A 22,790-nucleotide genomic window follows, 5' to 3' on the forward strand; every position below is an offset into this window, starting at 1 on the left:
AGTACGCAGCATCCCTCCATAGCCTCTGCATCAGCTCCTGCCTCCATGTTCCTACCCTGTGTGAGTTCCTGTCCTGACTTCCTTCAATGATGAACTGTGATATTGAAGTGTGAGCTAAATAAACACTTTCTTTCCAAACTGTTTTGTTTTATCACAGCAATAGGAACCTAACTAAGGCACTCCCTTCCTTAGAACCAGGGGTATATGACCAGCAAGCTGGCTTCTGCCCCAAGGCCATCTTGGCCTTTATTCTTCCCTCAGCTCAAACCCAGCTTTCTCCATCCCCCCTTTAGCCTACCAAGGACTTCTTTGTATCCTGTGTAAGATACCCTTTACTCCAGTGCCCCTGGAGTGGGCTAGACCTTCCACCCAATTTCCCTTTCTTCCTCTACTCTCTTGGGGGTATGGGTTCTCAGGTCCTGTCTCAGGGCTGTCAGGTAGCCACAGGGGAGCCTGACACCTCATTTGTACTCTCTCTCATCTTCCCATCATGCCTCTGTCTGAGCAGCTCACACTGAGCCTTCAGGGCTTCGTAAAGTTGCAACCTGGCCGCAGAGGTGGTGAAACCAGAACTGGTGATTACTTGCCATGCAGGCAGAAGCCTGAGCCATAGTCAACCTAAACCAAATTAGCCCATCAGCAAACAGGCCACCCAAGGAAGAACAGGAGAAGGTGGCACACAGACGTCTGGAATGTGTGACAGGGTGCCATGCGGTCATGCTTGAGGAGACAGAGGCAGGCCATCGTTTCAGAGGGAAAGGGAGGAAGGTTATGCAAGCTGTTTTGAAACCATTGTCCTTGGCCCTAATAGGATCGATAACAAGGGTGGGGTCAGTTCAAAGTTGACAAGGCAGCTGCTGACTGACTTCCTGGAAGTGTTCTCTGTTTGGCTCTCAGAGTCACCGTGGTCATCTTGGGCTCCCACGCTGTCCCTCCAAAGTCCAATTCATCTCTATTTGGGAGGTGACAATGGTCACCAAACAAAGGTACAACCAGAGAGGAGGACACCTGCCATCTTCGAGGGGAGACTGCATTTAAACCGGAAGGAGCCAGAAAAAGAAAAGAGGCCAGTAGGACAGTTGACGAATTGGCTTGGCAGCTGTTTAGAGCTGTTTGTTTTAATTAAGTTGATGATGAATCTGGAAAGCCTTGTGCTGGGTCAGGATTTGGAGGCTGAACTGTTTGATGGTAGGAATGCTTGTAAAAGCGATTAAAATAACCTTACGGAGTGTGCCTGGAGGGAGGGAGCAGTCGGGCTGGAGAGAGTCTGTGGGAACGGAGGCCCAATTTCTTAGGAGTCTGTCCATCTGCCTCGGCCAGCCGTGGGCCAGAGATGATTAAACACTTAATCAGACCTGAATACTTGTGTTGTGTGCTTGCTGTGGTTACCGAAAAGGGTGCTGTCACCAATCTTTAAATAGCGAACCAGAGGCTAAATTTCACTCCATCCGTCAAAGGCCACTGCTCTGCAATGTCCTAATTTTAGCTGCTTGTCAATTCCCCAGTGCCTGTTCACTGATGTAACTTTGATCCTCCGATGCTTTAGATGGCTTTTGTGCTGAATTTAGCTAGAATATACTATGAATCATCTGGATGGCTGCCCAGCTAGGGGAAGAGGGGAGGGAAGAGGGAGAAGGAAGGAGGGAGGGTGGGAAGGCAGAATGGAGAAAGAAAAGGAGTTCTCTGAGAACACTCGGGCCCCTGAAGTGGTGGATAGAGATGACATAAAGACAGAAGAGCCTCCTGATTCCAAGACCATCAGCTTTTCCAGGAATGTCTTTTGAGGACATTATACTTTGACTTTTGTTTTTTGTTTCTAAACCAGATGCCTTTTTCTCATGCAAACACACAGGCAGCTACTGCCAAGGTCTAACGATAGTGTCAATAATCTCAAGACATTTGAAATGAATGTTTTTCTAAGTAAATCACTGTCTCTAGAGGGGCTTTTATTTCCACTTAGGGAGTGAGCAGCGCTGAGGTGCACTGAAGGGGGCCGAGAGCATTTCAGATGGTCTCCCCTCCTTTGGGCTATTAGGGAATTGCCTTTCGTTTTTTAGGTGAGCTGGCTTTTCTTCTCACCTGAGATTTCTTTCTTCCTCCAGCTCTTAGCAGAACTTTCCATGCCACCTTGTGTCCTGACATTTGTAGCTGCCACCTCCTTCCTGTGGACTTGCCTCAGGTGGTGTCACCGGATCATGATTTCTGTTGTCCATCCTTTGCAGGAGCGCTGTAAGAGAGTCAGTGTGACTCACTGCTTTTCTGGCTGGGTCCCTCAGCTACCTAGCCTTTTTCTTCCAAGTCAGGAAAGACAACTCTAACTTCTTCAAGCCCCTCCTTCCAGGGTCTAGTACTGCTTGCTTAGTACCTCCTGCTCCCTGGCTGAGGAGGGGTAAGAAGAAATAAAGGTAAATAGAAAATGGATTGTTGACTTCACAGCATCTTGGGATGGGACAGCACATGATCACCTTCCTTGAGAGTCTGTGGCCTTGATCAAGATGTAGTCACCTCAAGAAGGGGTATGGATACGCTTCAGTGGATCGGGTTCATGGACATAACACATGTTTGCACTGAAATGTTTGGACTGAAGTTGATTTAAACCACAGGACTGACAGGTAGTTTGGTAGATGGAGCTATGCCTCTAGACCCCAACTTCTTAAACTATGGGCCTAGCTGCATAGTTTGGTCCCATGGCTGAGCTCAGGGATTGCAAAACTCTGTCAGGAGTTGGGCCTCACAGACCCTCAGCAAGTACAGGCTCATACTCTTGTCTTCCCTCCAGAATTTGACTGTAAGACCCTATTGCTTGAAGGCACCACATGCTTGAGTCACAGAAGATGGAATAGTCAAGCTGGTGTTCAGCTAAGGACCTTCGTCTGACTGGCTAGCTCTCCGGTACTGGAAGGTGCAATGCATGTCACAGGCGGAGAAAAATGATCATTTCTATGAGCCTGTCACAATGGCTGCTGACAAGATATGCTCATGGGTACAATAGTGGCACAGATGCTATGCAGGAAACCAGCTGCTTTCTGATTGAATCTAAGGCCCAGCGTATGAAATGGAACCCATGCCTGGCCCAGTTAAAAGGGCAAAAACCCGTGGCTAGATAGGTCAAAATTTACATGTATATAAAATTGTTTTAAGTAATTTTTTAGTGATTTGTTATCAGCAAATGTTTACTTTGTATATATGATCACATACAAATTCCTTGGGCAAAAGGGCCTCAGGAATGACGAAAGTTTGAATCAGCCATATGGAGGACTCTATCATGGGACAACCAAGGCAGAGGTCCCAAGGAGCCAGAGGGACACTGGATTAGAGGTGAGATTTGTCTGTGTTAGAGCCTTCAACACTGGCCAGGTGTTGGTCACTCAGTGGAAACTGTGATGGGCAAAGGGCTTTGCCTCCCACCCATCAGAACTGAATAAGATGGCACATGAGCCAAGGGGCCACCACAACTCCTCACTGCGCTCATGAGATGATGCTGAAAGTATTAGCTAGTCAGCCAGGCAGGCGTCTTTAAAGAGAACTTTGGAAACAGCTTCAGGGTGGCCTCTCCTTTACTGTCAATGGAGCCTTATGGCGGAAGCTGGGCTTGTTCAGAGTCGAGAGCTGGGTATCTAACCTTCCAAGTCTTGAGCCCAGGGTGCTAAAGAGTATGTCTCTCATCTTTCCTTCTTAAATAAAGGGGGGTTGTTAAGCAATACAGATGCCAGCGTACTAAGTACCAGGCCCCGGGGGTAGTAGCTGTACAACTCCTCCAGACAAAGAAAGCTAGGTGTGGAAAGGATGTCTTATGGATCTGAAATGGCTAAGGCCATTATTTTATATGAAAAACTGGGGAAGGAAAACAAACCAACATCAAATCTACATGGGCTCTGGGTCAGGAGGAGCAGAGGAATGCCATTGGCAATATTGTGGGACAGGGACATAGCTCTTAGATGTGCTTGTGTCTGGAAGGCTGGTCTGGGAAGGTCTTCCTAAGACAAGTACAGTGGTGGCCGGCAGGAATGTTCAGGAATGCAGAGTAGCTCCCTGATGGTTCAGTCCTTTAGCTGTTAACTAATGTCCTGTCCACATCAGCATGTTATTTCTTATGACTCTTCTCCATCCTGTAGCTACCTAAGGTCCTTCAAAATATCGCATCACTGTGCTGATGGAAAATGGCTGATAAGTCTCCCTGTTCCGTTTTCACTTCTGTTGCTATGATGAAACATCCCAACCAAAAGCACCAGAGGGGAGGAAAGGATTTGTTTGCTTACGCTTCCAGGCCACAGTCTGTCATCAAGGGAAGTTAAGGCAGGAACTCAAGAGAGTCCCAGTCCCATCATCCGCATAGACAAGAGTGCAGAGAAACAAGTGGCTCCTTGCTGGCTCCTTGCTTATTCTTAGCTAGCTTTTTCTTCTCGTGCTTTTCAGGCCCCCAAACTAGGGAATGGTGTCTCTCACAAAGGACAGGTCTTACCTCAATTAACAGTGGAGACAATCCCTCACAGACTAAAAAGCTAACCTTATCTAGATACTTCTTCAGAGGTGATTCTAGGTTGTGACAAGTTGACCAAAACGAATGTCACATTTCCTTCTCTCTGCCCTTAGCATTTGGAATTGAATTTAGGATATCTCAGATTTGTTCTTTTATGAATTCCTATAGCCCTTGCCATCAGCACAGTGATGCTCTATTTTGAAGGACCTTAGGTAGCTACAGAATGGAGAAGGGTCATAAGAAATAACATGTTGATGTAGACAGGGCATTCTACCTCAGTCTAGAGCCTCCAGTGGGGCTGAAGTTTGAGTTGGTCACCAGTGTCACTAGCTTCTGGAGAGCTGCCATTAGCAGGGCCTTTTGGGTACTGCACCCAGACAGGGCACAGGAGCTCCACTCCCTCTCCCAATACCTTTGGCAATGAACTGCCAAACAGAGGTGATAACTTTACAGCAACAGTTATGGCTATGGGGTTGGCACTGGAAAGAGGGCCATTTGGGGATATGAGTCCTCAGCCTATGTGATCTGATGTTGTGATGTTCAGATAGACAACGTCTAAGGGAATCAGATTAGATGTCAGCCAGCTGGCATAGGTTAAGGAATTGTCCCCAGTTGCCTGTGGAACAAGTCAGGTCTATGAGAATGGGCATGCTTTCGGAGTAGAGGTGTGCCCACTAGCTCTATGCTAACCTGACACAAGTTAGAGCCATTTTAGAAGAGGGAACTTCAACTGAGAGAATGCCCTCACTATACTGGCTTGTGGGCAAACCTGTGCTACATTTTCTTGATCAATGATTGATGGGGGAGGGGCCAGCTCTTTGTGGGTGGTCCCACTCCTGGGCTGGTGGTCCTTGGTGCTTTAAGAAAGCAGGCTAAAATCTGGGTGGTGGTGGCTCAGGCCTTTAACCTGAGCACTTGGGAGGCAGAGGCAGGCAGGTCTCTGTGAGGTTGAGGCTAGCCTGGTCTACATACAGAATGAGTTCCAGGAAATCCAGGGCTACACAGAGAAACTCTGTCTCAAAAAAGGAAGAAAGGATGAGTAAGGCTGCAGGCAGCACTCATTCATAGTCTGCACCATTTTATGGTTCCTGCCTTGAGTTCACTGTGGAGGGACTGCAGGCTGGTTTTTTTTTTTTTTTTTTTTTTTTTTTTTTTTTTTTTTTTTTTTTTTATCACAGCAACAGAAACCCTAACTAATACAAGATGTAATGCTGCTGGCTAGCCTTTTTTCTGCAGAGTTGGGCATTTCTCATGACTATCCTCAGGATCAGCTTAGACTTGTAGGGGAAGTGCCCTTCCATCTCTTTCTCTTTAAGGATCTGCCGCTCTGAGACAGGAGACAGATGGGAGCAGCGGACAGGCCTCTAACACCATACAGCAGCCAGGGAAGTGACGCTCCATCAGAGTCTGTGCACCCCTGTTAGGAGCACTTAATGCACACCCATGGAGAACAAGCATTTGACTCAGTCTTCCCACCACCCCCCTCTTTGTGTGTGTGTGTATGTGTGTGTGTGTGTGTGTAACAGTGGATAGGTCGAGCAACAATGATTTCTTCAGGAGGAAATAGGTGCTTTCTTCTGGTGATGTGCTAGATTCCTCTTCATTTTCTTGTTTATGTAACACTCTTTCCTGTGTTTTCTGAACATCATGGCTCCCCACAGATGGCAGGAGGGTACCATCTCAGCCTCTGCCTGGCTGAGTGCATGCACCTCTCTTGGGCAGGATGGTGGTGGTGGCCTACTCTGAAACCTAGATGGTTAGGGTGCTTAGAGGGGCCCTCTCCTGTAGTTTGCTGGAGATGACCTTTCCCCTTGCTCAGGGTTCCTCCTTTCCTTGAGGCCTGTCATGTTTGGTGACATTCACTTTCTTTTGTCATCAGACCCCTGTAGGAGTCTAACTCAAATGGGAGGACATGGCATTAGTATTTGGGCCCAGGCAATGAAACATGCTTGTTTGGAAGCGTGGTTACCTTGGAGATATCAAAAAGGGAGTTGCCTATGGGGCTTCTGTGCACGGTCACATCACCAAACTTCACTAAATCCTGGCACTCTGAAGAAGCCAGGGTTTCTTCAGGTACCTGGTACTTTTTCATTCTGTTTGAGGGAGCCTGGTAGATCCTCAGGGTTCACCTACAGGCAATTAGCACATCACTGGCTTCTTCAGGCTGGCCATGGAGTTTAGTCAGAGGACATGCAAGTGGGTGGAGATTGCTGCCTGGAGACTCTTTCTTTGGAGCTGCCAATGCCCACCTACTATTTGCCCATCTGAGCACTCAGTCTCCTGAGGCATGTAGATGGTAATTGACAGGAAGGGCCCACGTCAAACCCTGGCTTAAGTTCCCAGCACTCTCTTCTGCTTTGTGGAGGCAAAGGGAACTGTGACCCCATCAGGAGGATGTGAACAGGAGGACCAAGCCAACTGTACCTCTTGAGGGAGGATAGAGGAGATCACATGAAAAGGGAAGCAAAGAGAGAAGGCAGAGGGAATGGGAAATGAGAGAGAAGAGATGAGATCAACACCAGATGCCTCAGTAGTCACATTCAAAGATGAATTATATTAAGGAAACGTAAAATTGACTTATAACATTTAACATTCTAGATCAAAATGTCACTATTTGGGTCTGTAGGACCTCAGAGAGTATAATTGTGTGTGTTATCTGTGAGTAGTACATAGAGACTCTTCTAACCAATGTGGAGAGTGCAGTGAGTCCTGCAGCCACTGTGAGCAATGAAGATGACACCACAGACTGAACATTTGCCTTCGTACCATAAATGGAATTGAAGACCTGGGTGTTGACTAAGGTATGCTGAGACAGAACATTCTAGAAGAGAGATTATAACAACAGCCCACTGCTTTAAATGTTTATGTATTAAATATCTCAGCACACATTGGACATGGTTGCCCTACCATATCCCCCAGCTCAACATCAATGACCACATATCTCTCTTGGTGTTCCCTTGAATGCTCAAGGCTGTCTGTGACCTGAGCCACATTGTTAGATCACAGGTCCTTTGGTTGCCCCATACCCTGCCTCAAAAATCAGGCCATGCCTCTTGTGATGGCTGCTCTTGATTGTCAACTTGACTACATCTTTAATTAATTAAAACCCAATTGGCTGGATATACCTGTGAGTCTATCTAAGGACCACGGAAGAAGGAAGCTTGCTCTCTTTGTCTTCTTGCTTTTGCCCTCTCTGACAAGTCCATTTCTTCACTAGAATTAGAGCCTACTTCTGGCATACAGTGAAGACCAGCTGAGACATCCAGTTGTGCACTGAATAACTACTGGATTCTTGGACCTTCTGTTGGTAGACAGCCATTGTTGGACTAGCTAGACAACAGCCTAAAAGCCACTCTAAAAATATAATATACTGTATACTAAATACTATGTATTATGTACTATATAATATATAATATTAATATATGGTATCAATATATAATATGTATAATATATAGTATATAGTAAATATAGAATATAGGAGAAATAATATATAACATACAGCATATAACATATAACATATGATGTATGATGTATAATGTATAATATATAATAAATAAACATATATATATATATAATATGATACTTGCAATATATTATATAAGGAGGGGGTGATAAAGATGGTATGGTTTACAGTCTCCCTCTTGAAGCTTTGAGCAAACTTAAGGCTAAAAAAATGTAAACTCTAGATTACAACTTTACTTTTATCTAGTTCTATCTCCCTATAAATCCTGTAAGAATCAGAAACCCCCTTCCCCCTCTGATTTGAAGGGTCTTTCTTCGAGACTCCATTATGCCTGCCTGTCCCCGTGAGCCTGTAATTCCAGTGAACAGTACTTTTGTCTTGGCTCCATTACTATGGCCCTACCTTTCATCTTTTACCTTTCAATCTAACACATCCTACCATAGACTGGAGGGGTTAAAGTTCAAGAAGGGAAGCACAGGCTCTACTGGCTCTGTGGCTTTCACATTAGTACGACTAATAGTAACTAATAAACTCTGGTCCTCCAGTTCATGTGGAAAGCACTGATTGAGCTGGCTCTATCCCCTAGATGTTGTAAATAGTTGATAATTGTTGACTACTTACACTTGTTCTGATAGTGCACAGAGATCTCATATGCCTTTACCCCATTTCCTGTAATGAAGAGATTTGGCTCTGAATCATACTGTAACATCAAAGCAAGAGTACCTCCATCACCACAAACATCCCCCTGTTGCTGCCTCATTTCCAACCCCAAACTCTACTCTCCAGTGACCACTAATCTAGTCTCTGTTTTGGAACATTGTTATTGTGAGCATGCCACAGACACATAACAGTATTATATGAAGCCCACAGGACTGGCTTTCCCCTCTCAATACAGCTTCCTGGAGAGTGACCCAGTGTTGGTACCATTTGTTCTGCAGGCTGGTATATCCTGGTACGATGTACCATGGTGTGCTTAACTGTTTGCTCACACTTGATAGCCATTTTGGGACAGTTCCAGTTTGAACATCACAAGTACAACTTCTGTGAACATTGTATTAAATCTTGTGTGTGGCCACGAGTTTAACTTCCCTGGAAGAAATGCCCAAGCGCGTGGCTACTGCATTGTTGGTAATTGCGTAAATGCCCAATGGTTTTCTAGTGGGTCTGCCTGTGTTTTCCATTTCCGTCAGATGTGTGGGACTCTGTTTCTCTGCCTCCCTGCAGGCATCCTGTATGGTCGCTTTAGCGTTCTGATGGGTGTTCACTGGTGTCGCGTGACACAGAGCATCAGATTCCTTTCACCTTTTACATCTCCAGTCTTTTACCCAGTTTCTCAATGGACGGTTTCTTGCTGATTTTGAGCATTCTTTATATATTGTAGATACATCTTTTCCATAGCTGTGTGATTCTTTAGACTCTTCTCCATCTTTAGCCAGCTTTCCATTCCCTTAAGGTTTTGCAGAGAAGTCCCTAATCTCAATGACACCAAGTCTGTCCACCCTCGCACTCATGCCTTCTGCGTCTGGTATCATTTTGAAGAACTATTCTTCCAGATTGCAATTATTTTTCCTTTGTGTTTTCTAAGTAGCTTCGCATCAACAGTGCATCTTGAATTTACCTCTGGGGGGGTTGGAGTTTACAGTGTAATGTTCCGTGTGAGGATGGCGAAGGTCACAAGTGACCTTTCCCGGGGAGATAGGAACAAACATCTCTTCACCCCAGAAATGGATCTGACAGCTAGCCCAGCTTACTGAGCAGTGAGCTTATGGAGGTTGCTTACAGGAGCTTTAGGTTCCACAGAGGCAACTGCAATTGTCAGAAAGCCCACCCAAGACTGCAATTCTCTGCAGCTTGGGAGCAGAGCCGCCTGAAGGTCTCACCTACCTACCCTGTTGATTGCTTGTGCTTCTGTAGCCTTGCAGGGCAGGGAGACGTGTGAATCCTGTAATTATCAGAACCTGTGAAATTACAACAACTTCTTTCTCCTGTCCTAGAGGGAGTGGTTCAGTTAGGGGGATGGGTCCTCTACAGCCACTGTATTATAACAGTGTAATAACAGTTGTTCCTACAACCTAACTCCCAGCAGCTGAGGCCTCCTGTTTGGGCAACTGTTGTTAGGGGCAACTGGCTACCTTGGTGTTTATTCTGCCCTCCCACAGGGCTGTCTCTATGCTTCCTTGGTGGCCTCGTGGATCTGGTCTGTCCCTTATAGGAGAGCAACCCTCCTCACTGTGGCTGAGAATGGCAGTTGTCGCTACATCAGTAGGATCGGTTGCCATCCCCACCCTGAGTGTGATTCTGTGAAGATGCTCATTTCCTAGTCATTTTTTTTAATCATCGAAAATAGATCAGTGCATGGAATCAGCCATTCCAGACTGTTCACTTGCCTGTTTTCCAATTCCTGGAGAAATAGTTCACAGTAACGGTTGGGGGAAAGTTTTAAACTAAAAAGCATGTGCTGCCACGGTTGGTTTGTACCACAAGCAGAGCCGGAGATACAATTATAGCAGCGAGTCGTTTATTTTGGATGATGATGAGCTAGAAAGTCAGTTGAGCAAGAGAGGAATAGTAGTAAGAACTCTAGAGAGGGCAATGATCAGGTCTGTGGTAGGGGAGGAGCCTCACCTGCTGGGGAACCTCTGGTGGCCCCTGTGATTCTAGCATAGGATTAACTGGCAGGGGACAGAGAAGCTAGGTCATGTGTTCTCCTGACCATTCATCTTTGGCTGAGGGATCCTAGCCTGTGCGGTTGGTTGCCAGCTCTCTTGTGAGAGGCATCCCTGCAGGGACAGCAGGGTCCCAATTAGACCTGGTTGGTACTGGCTATGACATGCAGTTGTGCTTCCTGACAGCCACTGCTAGCTGGGGGCATGCTTCTGCATGCAAGTAGCCTGTGTTTACCCAGTATGGAGAACAAGAGTACTCGGCTCCTTAAAGTCCACTCCCCATCTCCCCAGAGCAATGCCTATGATGGAAACAACTCCTATTACCGCTTGGACTCTCACCTCTATGTGTGAGGGGGCTAGTAAGGCTCTGCTGCTGTCTCTTAAGCCTGTCACCTGATTTGTAAGTGACTTATATGGTTCCACTGGGGACTCTGCAGAGTCCTGTTGACATTGCTATTCCTTTTCATCTGTTGATAGGTCCATAACTGAAGGAGAGAACTGGTCCTTCAACTGGGGTCCCATGTCTCTTACCATCCCATGGGGATTTTAGAATCCAGCTGTCAGCCCAGATTATATACCAACTTCTGAGACAGGCTGCAGAGGAACAACCCCTGTCAGGACTCATGGCTGGGGGGAGGGGGGTGCGTCTGTTTAGAATTGGTCCCACCTTTCTGGGTCACACTTCAAGTTACCTGACTTAAGAGGTCCAGGGGTCACACACAGTGGACACACTGCATGATTCTCATGCTCTCAGGAATGGAGAGCCATTCCCTCAGGACTGGAGCAGTTGATGCTTGGGATGATTTCGGTTTACTGTCTTCCTACCTCGCACCCCCACTTTGCTGGTGCAGTGGAGGTGGCTTCTGTCCACTGCAAGTCCTGTCAACATCTTGAGATTGTCCATTAAGAATTCCCACCCACTAAATTAGAAGCTCACTATTTCTTTTGTTACAAAAATGAGCGCCCCCAGAGAGGGACCTACCCGCCCCCCCCACCCCTGAGAGTCACCTCAGAGAGGCAGCCCAGAAAGAGGCCTGCAAGGCACCTTGCTGTGAGAGATCTTGCTGGCAGAGGCCCCTCTCCCAGGAGTGAAGTGGGTCCTCAAAGGGCCTCAGCCGCTGGCTGCCATTTGAAAAACAACACTTCTGTAGAGCTAACAAGAGCACTTGACATTTTCAGAGGCTTCGAGGACTCTGGTTGTTCTTGTTCGTTGGGTAACTGTGCCAGGAATTTAGATGATTGGTGAATCTCAACGGCATGTCTGTGATGAGATGCCGCGGCTAATGACTCCACAGAGTGATGTGTTTTACAACATTAAAGGGCTGCCACACAGTGAACTCAGAGACTTGGGCCTTTGTTGCCAGAACATTGCATGGTGTGAGCATAGGAAGTATGACACCATTTTCCTACGCAAAACTGAAAACAGTAACACAGCCTAGACTGATAGAGGGACTCATGGCAGCATGCCTCGGCCTCCTGGGGTTTTAGGCTGGTTTTTTTTTTTGTCAGCATGCAGCCATGTGCCTGCACCTCCTGCATGTCTAGCCTGGACTACTGTTCTGCAAGTAACTGTGCCAAAGCTTCCAGGTCTGTTTAGCCTGGTCAGGCCCTGTTTAGAAGCTCCTAGCATGGAGTCATTGTCTCCCTGCTGGTTATCTTGACCTTGATCATGTTGAGTGACAGCCACCCAATTATCTGTCCATGGAGAGGGATCCCTAGTGATTGGATCCACACTTGCCTCAGTCAGCTTAGAAGGTGCTAGAAGTGGGAGATGAGATTGGTATCAGACTCTGAGAAGCCTGTGGCAAGCTGTGTTTCAAGCTTTACAGTCCTCTCTGGTTTTGAAGTATAATTTATGAGATGGTAGTACAGTGTTGGGACTGGGGATCCCAGAGCTGTCTCTGGAGTCAGGTCAAGATCCCAGGCCAAGGACTCTGAGTGCACACAGTGCAGGTGCCTGAATGTCCTAGGCCCCCTTAGGAGCTGGTGTTTGCTCCATCCTCCACCTCAGGGTGCATTTTGTTTCTATAAGCAAGTAGTATCAATCTCATTATTTCTCCAGGACACAAGGCAAACTCACTTGCATCCCACGTGTTATGGTTCCGATGGATCACCAAAGAGCATGCTGGGAACTTAATCTTTAAGACGATAGGGGGAAGGGCTAATGAAAGGACAGTCCAGGAGGGTGAGGTAAATTAATACTGCTCTGTGGAAGTAGGCCTGTGACTTTGGGATGGGCTTGCCCCACCCCCTTTCCAGTCTTTGTTTGCTTTGATCCTCTGCCTCCCCCCACCCCGCCACAGGACACACCACCCTCCCCCATGGATAGTACAATAGCCAAAATGTATAGGTGCTGATGGCCTCTGCAGCCTCTGGGACAGTGAGTCACTGTGTTTCTGTTCACTGTAAATTATTCTGTCTGTGGCACTCTGACATAGCAGCACAGAATGGACTAAGTTGCTGGCTTGGCCCTGCTTGAAGTGGCAGCTGCTGCAGCTAGCTAACCTACAAGCTTGAGATTCCCTCTCCAGACGGCTTCCTATGCATTTGGCTGGTGGCCCCTGAGCTGGCTCTTCCAGAGACTCCAGACCAACCAGTCCATCTATTGGTCTCTCTTCAGCCCCTCCTGCCTTGCCTCTGCTTCTTCCTTCTGGTTTGTGGCACCCTGAGGGTTTTGACTCTTCAGGGACTTGTATTTCTGTCCCTATTTCTCAAGGTCAACTGAATGTGTCTGCAGGCAACGCTTAGCCTCTCCAAGAGCACCCAGCGGATGCTCAGGGCTTTTCATTGTACTCCATGCCCCTGGTACGCTTGGCTCATGGAGGACTCAACTATGGCTCTGCTCTTGGGAAGCCCTGAGCTGAGGAAATGACCCGTTTGTAGCTGTCTGTTCTTGACGTGAACAGCCCAGTTGAATCATGGGATTCTGTTGGCTGGGGTTTGCCAGGAACTCATGGTTCTACCTAGAGGACCATCGGGTAGCTTCCCTCTGTCTATGCCTGGAGTTTGGGGTCGAGCAGCCTCAATGTGGAGAACCTAGGTGTGTCAGGCAAGTGCCTCTCTAACTGGACACAACCTGGACACCCGTGAGCATGCTGGGGACATCTGCACAGTGATCTTTTGACATGTGTTATAATGATAAGTACTGGTCCCCAAGGCCTGGTTGTTCCCAGGAATGAGAGAATCTGCATGTACAATGTGACATTGCTCCTTGACTTAAAACTATTGGTTAAGTAAAGATCCCATCTGGGCAGAAGAGACATAAGCGGGGGTTTGGGGTACTCAGGCTTGGGATCTGAAGAGATCATGAGGAGAAAGAGGAAGATGGAGAGAGAAGAAGCTGCTATGGAGTAAGAGTCTTAAAATAATGGCCCATGTGGGTTGCCTGATTGGAGTTAAGAGCAGCCCAGACAGAACATGGCAAATCATATAGCGGGGTTATTGGCAGGGAAATAGACACAATACCATAGAGGACAGATATCTGCCCAGCTCTAGTGCTGATTAAGGCTTATTATAAATTAAAAGTTGTGTGTATCTTTTATCTGGGATCTAAATGATCAAAGGCAGGGTAGAAGCCTCTAGTTGAGATTAAATATTTTTTACAACACAGTACTGCTGCCAGACTTGGAGAAAGGCTCGTCCTTTAGCCTGGAGAGGACCAGAATTCCCAGCTGAGCGAAATTGGGCCCTCCCAGAACTGGAATTGTAATAGTCTCCAACAGCTGCCTCTGTTTGGGAATCCAGGCTTGGGTGGCACCAGATTTGGGGGGTCGTCATGGCAAGCTCTATCAAGAAGAGCTTGTGGAGTTTTGGTAGAAGCCTAGAACAGGGGCCCTGGGAGAGCCAGGGCATGACAAACAGGTGCCCAGAAGCCATGAGCCATGGAACTAACCCACTACCCTGGGGCGGGGGGAGCATTTGATTACAGTTGTGAAAGCTGATGTCTCTCCCCGTGGTGTCTGTTCACAGGTTAAGCCGAGGGGATAAGGTGCAGTGTCTTGAGTAGCCACCTGTTTTTACATTAACAGAAGTGCAAATTGGTGTCAAATTAGGAAAAGGGTGGCCTCAAGCAGTTTCAAATTCCTTGGTGAAGCAGGTAAGAAAGAACCCACATCACTGGGCGAGTGGGCTTGATGTAGGTGTGGGAGCAGCAGAGTGGGGCTGCCATCAGCCCACAGCGCTGTGGAGAACATAGAACACTTCAGAAGTTACTTGACCTTTTCAATGCAGAGTTGTACAGTCTGAGCGAGGGAGTGATAGATGAAGAGTCAAGGTGCCATCCGTGAATTCTGCCAAAGCGGCTCCTGCCTGCATCCCACTCCACCCTGATCCTCGGGAGGGGCTGACACCATCCTAACCTGTGAACTAAGTTGGCAGTTACCCAGGCAAGCTGAGAAATGTGCTAAGAAGCCAGTGAGCAGCGCTGTCCCAGGAGGAACCCAGAGTCACTGGCATCTGGTGAGCTGGGAAGACTTACCCAGTGTGCTGAGAACCGCTGCTGCCCGAGGAGCCAAGAACACTGTCGCCTGAGTGAGCTCACACACCTGCTACCTGGAGGAAATGATACAGCTCTAATTTGGAGAGCCACTGCTGCCTGGCAAGGGTGAAACACAGATAGAAGGTGTGGTGTGACAACACTGGAACTCGGGGACAGGAGGATAGTAGTGAGTGCATGGGTTTGAAAACTTACCTCAGGAAGGTGAGAACACTGGTACATAGCAGGTGAGTTCACACATCAGGACATCACTAGGACCTTGTGGAGCTGTGAGAACATTGATCCCTGGGAGGTTGAGATCTGGCATCTGAGTGTTGATAACACTAGTACCTGGGGGTGGGGCAGGACGGGAAGTGAAAACATTGGTCACATGGGTGAGCTGGGAAATTGTTACCTGGGGTGCTGAGAACCACTGATCCCTGGAGTCACTGGGACACTGTTGCCTGGGCGAGCTCACACACCTGTTGCCTAGAGGAACCAACAGGACTGTGAGTTGGAGGAGCCAGGAACCACTGGTTATCTGGTGGAGGCAAGAACCTTGTTACCTGGGGAGTGGTGGTGGGGGCAGCAGGTACGGGGGTTGGGGGGAACTAGGTGAGATCAATGTTATTGTTCCACTGTGTATGTAGGGGCGGTTGGGGGGAGTGTAGGGATAGTAACATTGGTACCTGGGGGGAGGGAAGGAACATTGGTATCTGGGAAGTGAGAACTGCTTCCTTGGGAGTGGTGAGAATAGCAGTACCTGGAGGAGAAGAATGGTATGCTATTTGTGTGGGCTAATAACACTATGAGAACAGCTGTTATCATGGTGGAGGAAACCAGTCCTAGCCAGGAGAGGTGATAACACTTTTAGAGCCTAGCATTGCCTGAGTGAGCTGAGATCATTATCTGCTTGGAGGAGCTGTGACCATTGTTACCTGACTAATCCAAAAACATTTAAATTTGGGAAATGAAACCATTGTGTCCCGACAGATCTGAGAACATTGTAACCTGGGAGAATCTAGTCTATGGTTCCTTGACTGATCTCAGAACAGAAACTAGTGGAGACAAAGATCACGGATACATAGATGATCTAAGAACGTTGTAAACAGGGGTGTCTAATATCACTGCTACTTGACGTATTTGGGAATATTGTAACCATGGAGGAACAAGAGAAGTTTTACTCAATTTGAAAGTGCTATAATGTGAAGGGTAGGTATCAAGACAATGATTGCTACCTTACTGATCTGAGAACATGGTGACTTGTGGGGATTAAGACTATTATTATTTGACTGACTTAAAAATATTGTAACCTAGGGAGAAAAAGAACATTGGTATCTGCCTGATCTGAAAACATTGTAGCTTGGAGTATAAAGTCAATTGTTACCAGGTGTCTTTGCTAGGGTTTTACTGCTGTGAGCAGACACCATGACCAAAGGCAAGTCTTATAAATGACAACATTTACTTGGGGCTGGCTTACAGGTTCAGAGGTTCAGTCCATTATCATCAAGGCAGGAAACATGGCAGCATCCAGGCAGGCATGGTACAGTAAGAGTTGAGAGTTCTTCATTTGAAGGCTGCTAGCAAAATACTGGCTTCCGGGCAGCTAGGATGAGGGTCTTATAGCCTACACCCACAGTGACACACCTACTCCAACCGGGCCACACCTAATAGTGCCATTCCCTGGGCCGAGCATATACAAACCATCAGACCAGGCTTATCTGAGAACACTGTAATTTGGAGGAATCCTGACCATTGTTATCTGACTGATCTGAGAACATTGTAGCAATGGAAAATACATTGTCACTTTGCTTATCTGAGAGCATAGTAACCTAGGAGAATCAAGACCGATTCTACCTGACTTGATCTGATAACATTCTATAGTATGGTAACAAAGGCCATTGTTCCCTGGATGATCTGATGATATTATAACTGTTGGGGTAAAGAAACTGATCTGAGCACACTGTAACTGTGTGGAAACAAGACTATTGTAACCTGATTTGAAAACACTGTAACTTGGAGAGGTTCAAGACCATTGCTATGTGTATGATCTGAAGACATTGTATCTTTCAGGGAACAAAAGGATTCTTACCTGATATGAAAACATTGTCACACAAAGGGAGTCAAGAACATCATTAGCTGACTTGGAAGCTTTATAGCCTGGAGGGGATCAAGACCACTGTCACCTTACTGAGCTGAGAACAGTGTGACTTGTGGTCATCAAGACCATGTTACCTGGCTGACTTGAGGATGTTGTTACTTGTGGGGATAAATTAAGACCATACAATTTGGATGATTTGTGACTATTGTAACCTTGGAGTATCAAGCCTGACTGATCTGCAAACATTGCAAGCTAGGGGAATAGATGCCCTTGCATCTGGCTGATCTGGAAATATGGTTAAGTGGGGTATAGTCAATTGTTACCTGACTAATATGAGAACATTGTAACCTGGGAAAATCAAAACCATTGTTACCTGACCGATCTATAAAAATTTCAACCTTGGGGGCACTAAAGATTATTTTTACATGTCTGATCTAAGAACGTTATGACATGGGGATCAAGATAATTGTTACCTGGCCTATCTGATGACATGAACTTGTGAGGATAAAGACCATTGTTACCTGATATATCTGAGAGCATTGTAATCTCTTTTTGTTGTTGTTGTTGTTTTGTTTTTCGAGACAGGGTTTCTCTGTGTAGTCCTGGCTGTCCTGGAACTCATTCTGTAGATCAGGCCGGCCTCGAACTCAGAAATCCACCTGCCTCTGCCTCCCAAGTGCTGGGATTAAAGGCATGTGCCACCACTGCCCGGCTGTAATCTCTTAGGATAAAGACTATTGTTACCTGGCTGGTCTGAGAACGTCGAACCTGAGAGAACCAAAATCATTGTTATGTGACTTCTCTGAGAACATTCTATCCTTGGGGGATAAAGACCAGTGTTACCTGTGTGATCTGAGAACAATGTAACCTTGGGAGATCCTGACCAGTGATGCTTGGATGATCTTAGAACATTATAATCTTGAGAATCAACACCATGGTTACTTGTCTGATCTGCAAACATTGTAACCTTTGGGAATAAATATTGTTATTACCTGGATGATCTGAGAAAATTGTCACCTGGGAAAATCAAGGCAATTGTTACCTGTTTGATTTGAGGGCATTGTAACTTGTAGGGACCATTGTTATTCGGTTGATCTGAGAACATTGTAACCTGGGAGAGCAAGACCATTGTTACCTGGCTTGATCTAGGACATTATAACCTTGGGGGATTAAATACCATTGTTCTGTGACTGTTCTGAGAACATTTTAACCAAAGAGAATCAAAATAATTGTTATCTGACTGATCTGAGAGAATTGTGATTTGTAGGAATTAAAGACCATTGTTACTTGGCTGATCTGAAAATGTTGTAACCTTTGGTTATCAAGACCATTGTTACCTGTTTGAACTGAGAACACTGTCACTTGGGGGATAAAGACCATAGTTACCTATCTGGTATGAGATCATAATAATCTTGGGGTATCAAGACCATTGTTATGTGATTTGAAAACTTTGTAACCTAGAGGGTATTAAGACCACTGTTTTCTGACTGATTTGAAAACATTGTAACCTAGGAGGATAAGAGCATTGTTATCTTACTGCTCTGAGAACACTGTAACTTGTCAGAGAAGGGACAATTGTTACCCAGCTGAACTAAGAACATGGTAACCTTGGGAGATCAAGACAATTGTTACCTGGATGATCTGAGGCTATATAACTTGTAGAGATAAAGACCCACTGTTACCTGACTGGCTTGAGTACATTGGAACTTGTGGGGATCCAGACCATTGTTCTCTGACTGATCCAAGAATATTATAACCTGGGAAAATCAAGACCATTGCTTTCTGTTTGATCTGAAAATGTTGTTACCTGGGGCATTGAGAACCTTTTAACCTGGAGGGATCTCACAATCTTGTAGCCTAGAATATGAAGAGCATTTTTATGTGAGTGATCAAAACCATTATTACCTGTGAATAAAGACCCTTGTTACCTAGGAGGTTTAGATATTTGTTTCCTGTGGTACCTGGGGAATCAAGACCATTGTGACCTGGGACATCTGAGAATACTGCAGTCTTAAAGATCAGAGAGCACAGGACCCTTGGTACTTCGGGGATCTGAGAGATTGTAACCTGGAGGACCAAGAACACTGACCTGGGAGATAAACATCACTCCTGCCTGGGCACTCTTACTCATGTGTGTGTGTGTGTGTTGGGGAGGGGGAGATGAAGACCACTCCTAACTGGCTGATCTAAGAACATTATTACCTGGGACATCTGCACATTGTTACATGGTCGATATCAGAACATTGTAACCCAGGGGACCAAGCCTATTGTTTTCTGGTGCCATTTAAGAGGATTGTTACATGATGGGTCTGAAAGGATTGTAACCTGATGGATCAAAATCTTGGTTGAGTGAGACATATGAGAACATTGCTACTGCAGGGATCTGAGACTGCTGTAACCTGAGAAATCAAGACAGTTGTTACTTGGCAATCCAACTAATTGCTTCCTGAAGGATCACTGTTACTGGGGGGCTCAAGACCTTTTTTGTGGTATCTAAGATGCTTTTTACCTTGATGATCTGAGAACATTGTAACCTGAAAATCCAGATCATCATTACCTGGGGATCAAGATCATTCTTGCCAGGGGCATCTAAGAGTGTTGTCGCCTGGAAGATTTAAGAGGATTGTTACCTGGGGGATCTGAGAACATTGTCACCTGGGACATTGAGATCATTGTTACCTGGAACATCTGAGGGCAATGTAATCTAGGGGATAAGACCATTATTCCTTGGAGCATATGAACAGCAATACTTGGGCAGCTGAGAACATTATAATCTGTGGTATCAAGACTTTTCTGCCTGGGGGATTAAGACCATTGTTACCTGTAGGGAATATCACTATTATCACCTGGCTGATCTAAGAGCATTATTACCTAGGAGATCTGAAAACATTGGAACCTGGGGAAATATAGACCATTGCTAGCAAGAGGATCAAAATCATTGTTACTTTGAGCATCTGAGAACATTATGTAGGGCTTCTGAAACCACTGCTACCTGGGAAATTTGATAAAATTATGACCTGGGGAACCTGAAACCATTGTTATTTGGGGGATGTGAAGCCAGTGTTATCTGGGTCAATCTGAGGACATTGTAATCTGGGGGATGAAGACCAAGGTTACCTGGGAAATCAGAGATTTATAACCTAAGGAATCTGAGAACTTTATAACCTAGAACGTCTGAGAGCATTGATACCTGGAGGGTCTGAAAATGTCATGATTTAAGAACACTGTAACCCTGAGAACCAAGGCCTCTCTTAGCTGGGACATCAAGACCATTGAGAGCATGTAGACCATTATTAACTTGAATGATCTAAGAACAGTATGGTCTGGTGTATTAAAACTATTGTTACCTTGGGCCTTGGGCATTTAAGAGCTTGTGTGTGTGTGTGTGTGTGTGTGTGTGTGTGTGTGTGTGTGTGTGTGTGTGTTTGTGTGTGTGTATCAATGCCACTTCTATTCATGGGATCTGAGAACACTGAGACCTGGTGAGTCAAAACTATTGTTTCCTGGGGGGTCAAGATCATCCTCACCTGGGGCATCTGAGAGCATTATCACCTTGAGGATCTGAAAACATCATTATCTGAGACTATTGTCCCCCAGAGTATGAAGACCACTGTTACCTGGGATATCCGAAAGCATTGTACTCTGGGAGACGAGACCATCATTATCTGGCTGATCTTGGAGCATTATTACCTAGGGGATTAAGTCCATTATTACCTGGCTGATCTGTGAACATTGTATTATATCCTGAATGATCACTTGCATTGCTAACTGGTTCATATGAGAACTTGCTACCTGGGGCATCTGAGAATATTGTTACCTGGGAGATCAAGACCATTGCCTTGGGCATTTAAGAATATTATTCCTGAGAGACCCAAGTACTCCAAGGCATCAAGACCATTTTTCCTTGGCAGATATGAGACTGTGGGTACCTGGGGAGTCTGAGATTATCTGAGAATACCTGGGTGATGTGAAACTCTTGTTTCCCGTGGGATCCAGGATACTGCTCTCTGGCAGATTTGAAAACATTGCTACCTGGGACATCTGAGACAATTTCTACCAGTGAATTTAAGAGTATTGTAACATGAGTGATCTGAGAGGATTGTTACCTGGGATATGAAGACTGTTCTGTTTCCTGGGAATTTGGCACCATCGAAACATGGAGGATTTGATAACATTGTAACCTGAGGGAAACAAGACCATTTTTACCTGGAAGACCTGAAAGCATTGTGACCTGAGAGATTGTTACCTGGTGATTAAGACTCTTGCTGACTGGACAATCTGAGAAGATTGTAACCTAGGGGATCAAGACCCTTGGGGATCTGAAAATACTGTGGGACATGAGACCACTGTTACCTTGAGATTTGAGAGTATTGTAGTCTGAGGGTCTTAGAACATTATTTTATTTGTTTGTTTGTTTTTCAAGACAGGGTGTCTCTGTGTAGCCCTGGCTGTCCTGGAACTCACTCTGTAGACCAGGCTGGCCTCAAACTCAGAAATCCACCTGCCTCTGCCTCCCAAGTGCTGGGATTAAAGGTGTGCATCACCACTTTCCGGCTGTCTTAGAACATTATTACCTGGGCTATGAAGATAATTGTTACCAGAAAGGTGTACCTGGAAGGGTTACATGTCAGGTATAACTCTGGAAGGTTACCTTGTCACCTTGAGGATCTGAGATCATTGTAACTTGAGAATTGAGAGCCTTAGAACCTGGAGGATGTAAAACCACTGTTACTTGGGTGATCTGAGACCATTTTGTAGGACCTCAGACCATTGTTACTTGGGGAACTGAAACCATTGTAACCTGGAGGATCAATATTGTTACTTGGCATATCTAAAGATTGTTACCTAGGAATCTGAGAGTATCGTAAACTGGGGGTCTAAAAACATGGTTGTATCAGGTATGAAGACAAGTATTACCTATAGGATCTTAGACCATTGTAACCTGGGGAATAGGAGACCCATGGAACATGGGGATTCACCACCAGTAATCTGGGGATGTCTTAGAGCACTGATACATTGGATATAAAGATGGTTATTACCTGGGGGATCTAACACCACTGTTGTCTGTGAGATCTGAGAGCACTACAGCATGGGCAACCAATAACATTGTTACCTTGCTGTTCTGAGACCACTGTTCCCTGGGAAAACAGACTATTATCACCTGGGGCATCTGAGAACATTGTAACCTAGGGTGGTGAGACTGTTATTACCTGGACATTTGTGAACACTGTAACCTGGGCAACATGAGGACACTGTTACCTTGTTTTCTGAGAACATTGTTTCCTGGGGGGTCTGAGAGTTGTCACCCAAGGGAGCTCAGACCACTGTTACCTAGGGATTTAGAGCTCTGTTATCTAGAGCATCAAAACCAAATTGTTACTTAGGGATCTGAGACAGGTAACAAAGCTGGGGTATCTGTGGCATAGTTACCTGAAAGTCTTGAGACCTGTCTTACCCATGTGATGTAGGAATTAACATGAACTGTACTGAGACCGTTTTTGCTGAGAGCAGTTGATGATAGGTACCTGTATGAGCTGAGGAACCTCTGTTGTCTGGATGCATTGAGACCACTGTTAACTTAGGGAGCAGAAATTTGCTTTTGCTTG

General features: G+C 45.9%; 1 long non-coding RNA gene across 2 annotated transcripts; it reads left to right on the plus strand.

Annotated features, from left to right (window-relative positions):
• The first annotated feature begins 869 nt into the window (after positions 1-869).
• On the plus strand, positions 870-19,116 carry LOC143443254 (uncharacterized). Of its 2 annotated transcripts, XR_013112057.1 has the most exons (6): positions 870-1,188; positions 2,103-3,318; positions 14,579-14,705; positions 14,840-15,331; positions 16,077-16,295; positions 17,157-19,116. It is a non-coding gene; the product is annotated as an uncharacterized LOC143443254 (long non-coding RNA). The 2 variants fall into 2 exon arrangements; XR_013112058.1 differs by lacking the exon at positions 2,103-3,318 and having other exon boundaries at positions 872-1,188.
• Positions 19,117-22,790: the final 3,674 nt, after the last annotated feature.

Source organism: Arvicanthis niloticus, chromosome 8, assembly GCF_011762505.2.
Source record: "Arvicanthis niloticus isolate mArvNil1 chromosome 8, mArvNil1.pat.X, whole genome shotgun sequence".
Lineage (NCBI taxonomy): Eukaryota > Metazoa > Chordata > Mammalia > Rodentia > Muridae > Arvicanthis > Arvicanthis niloticus.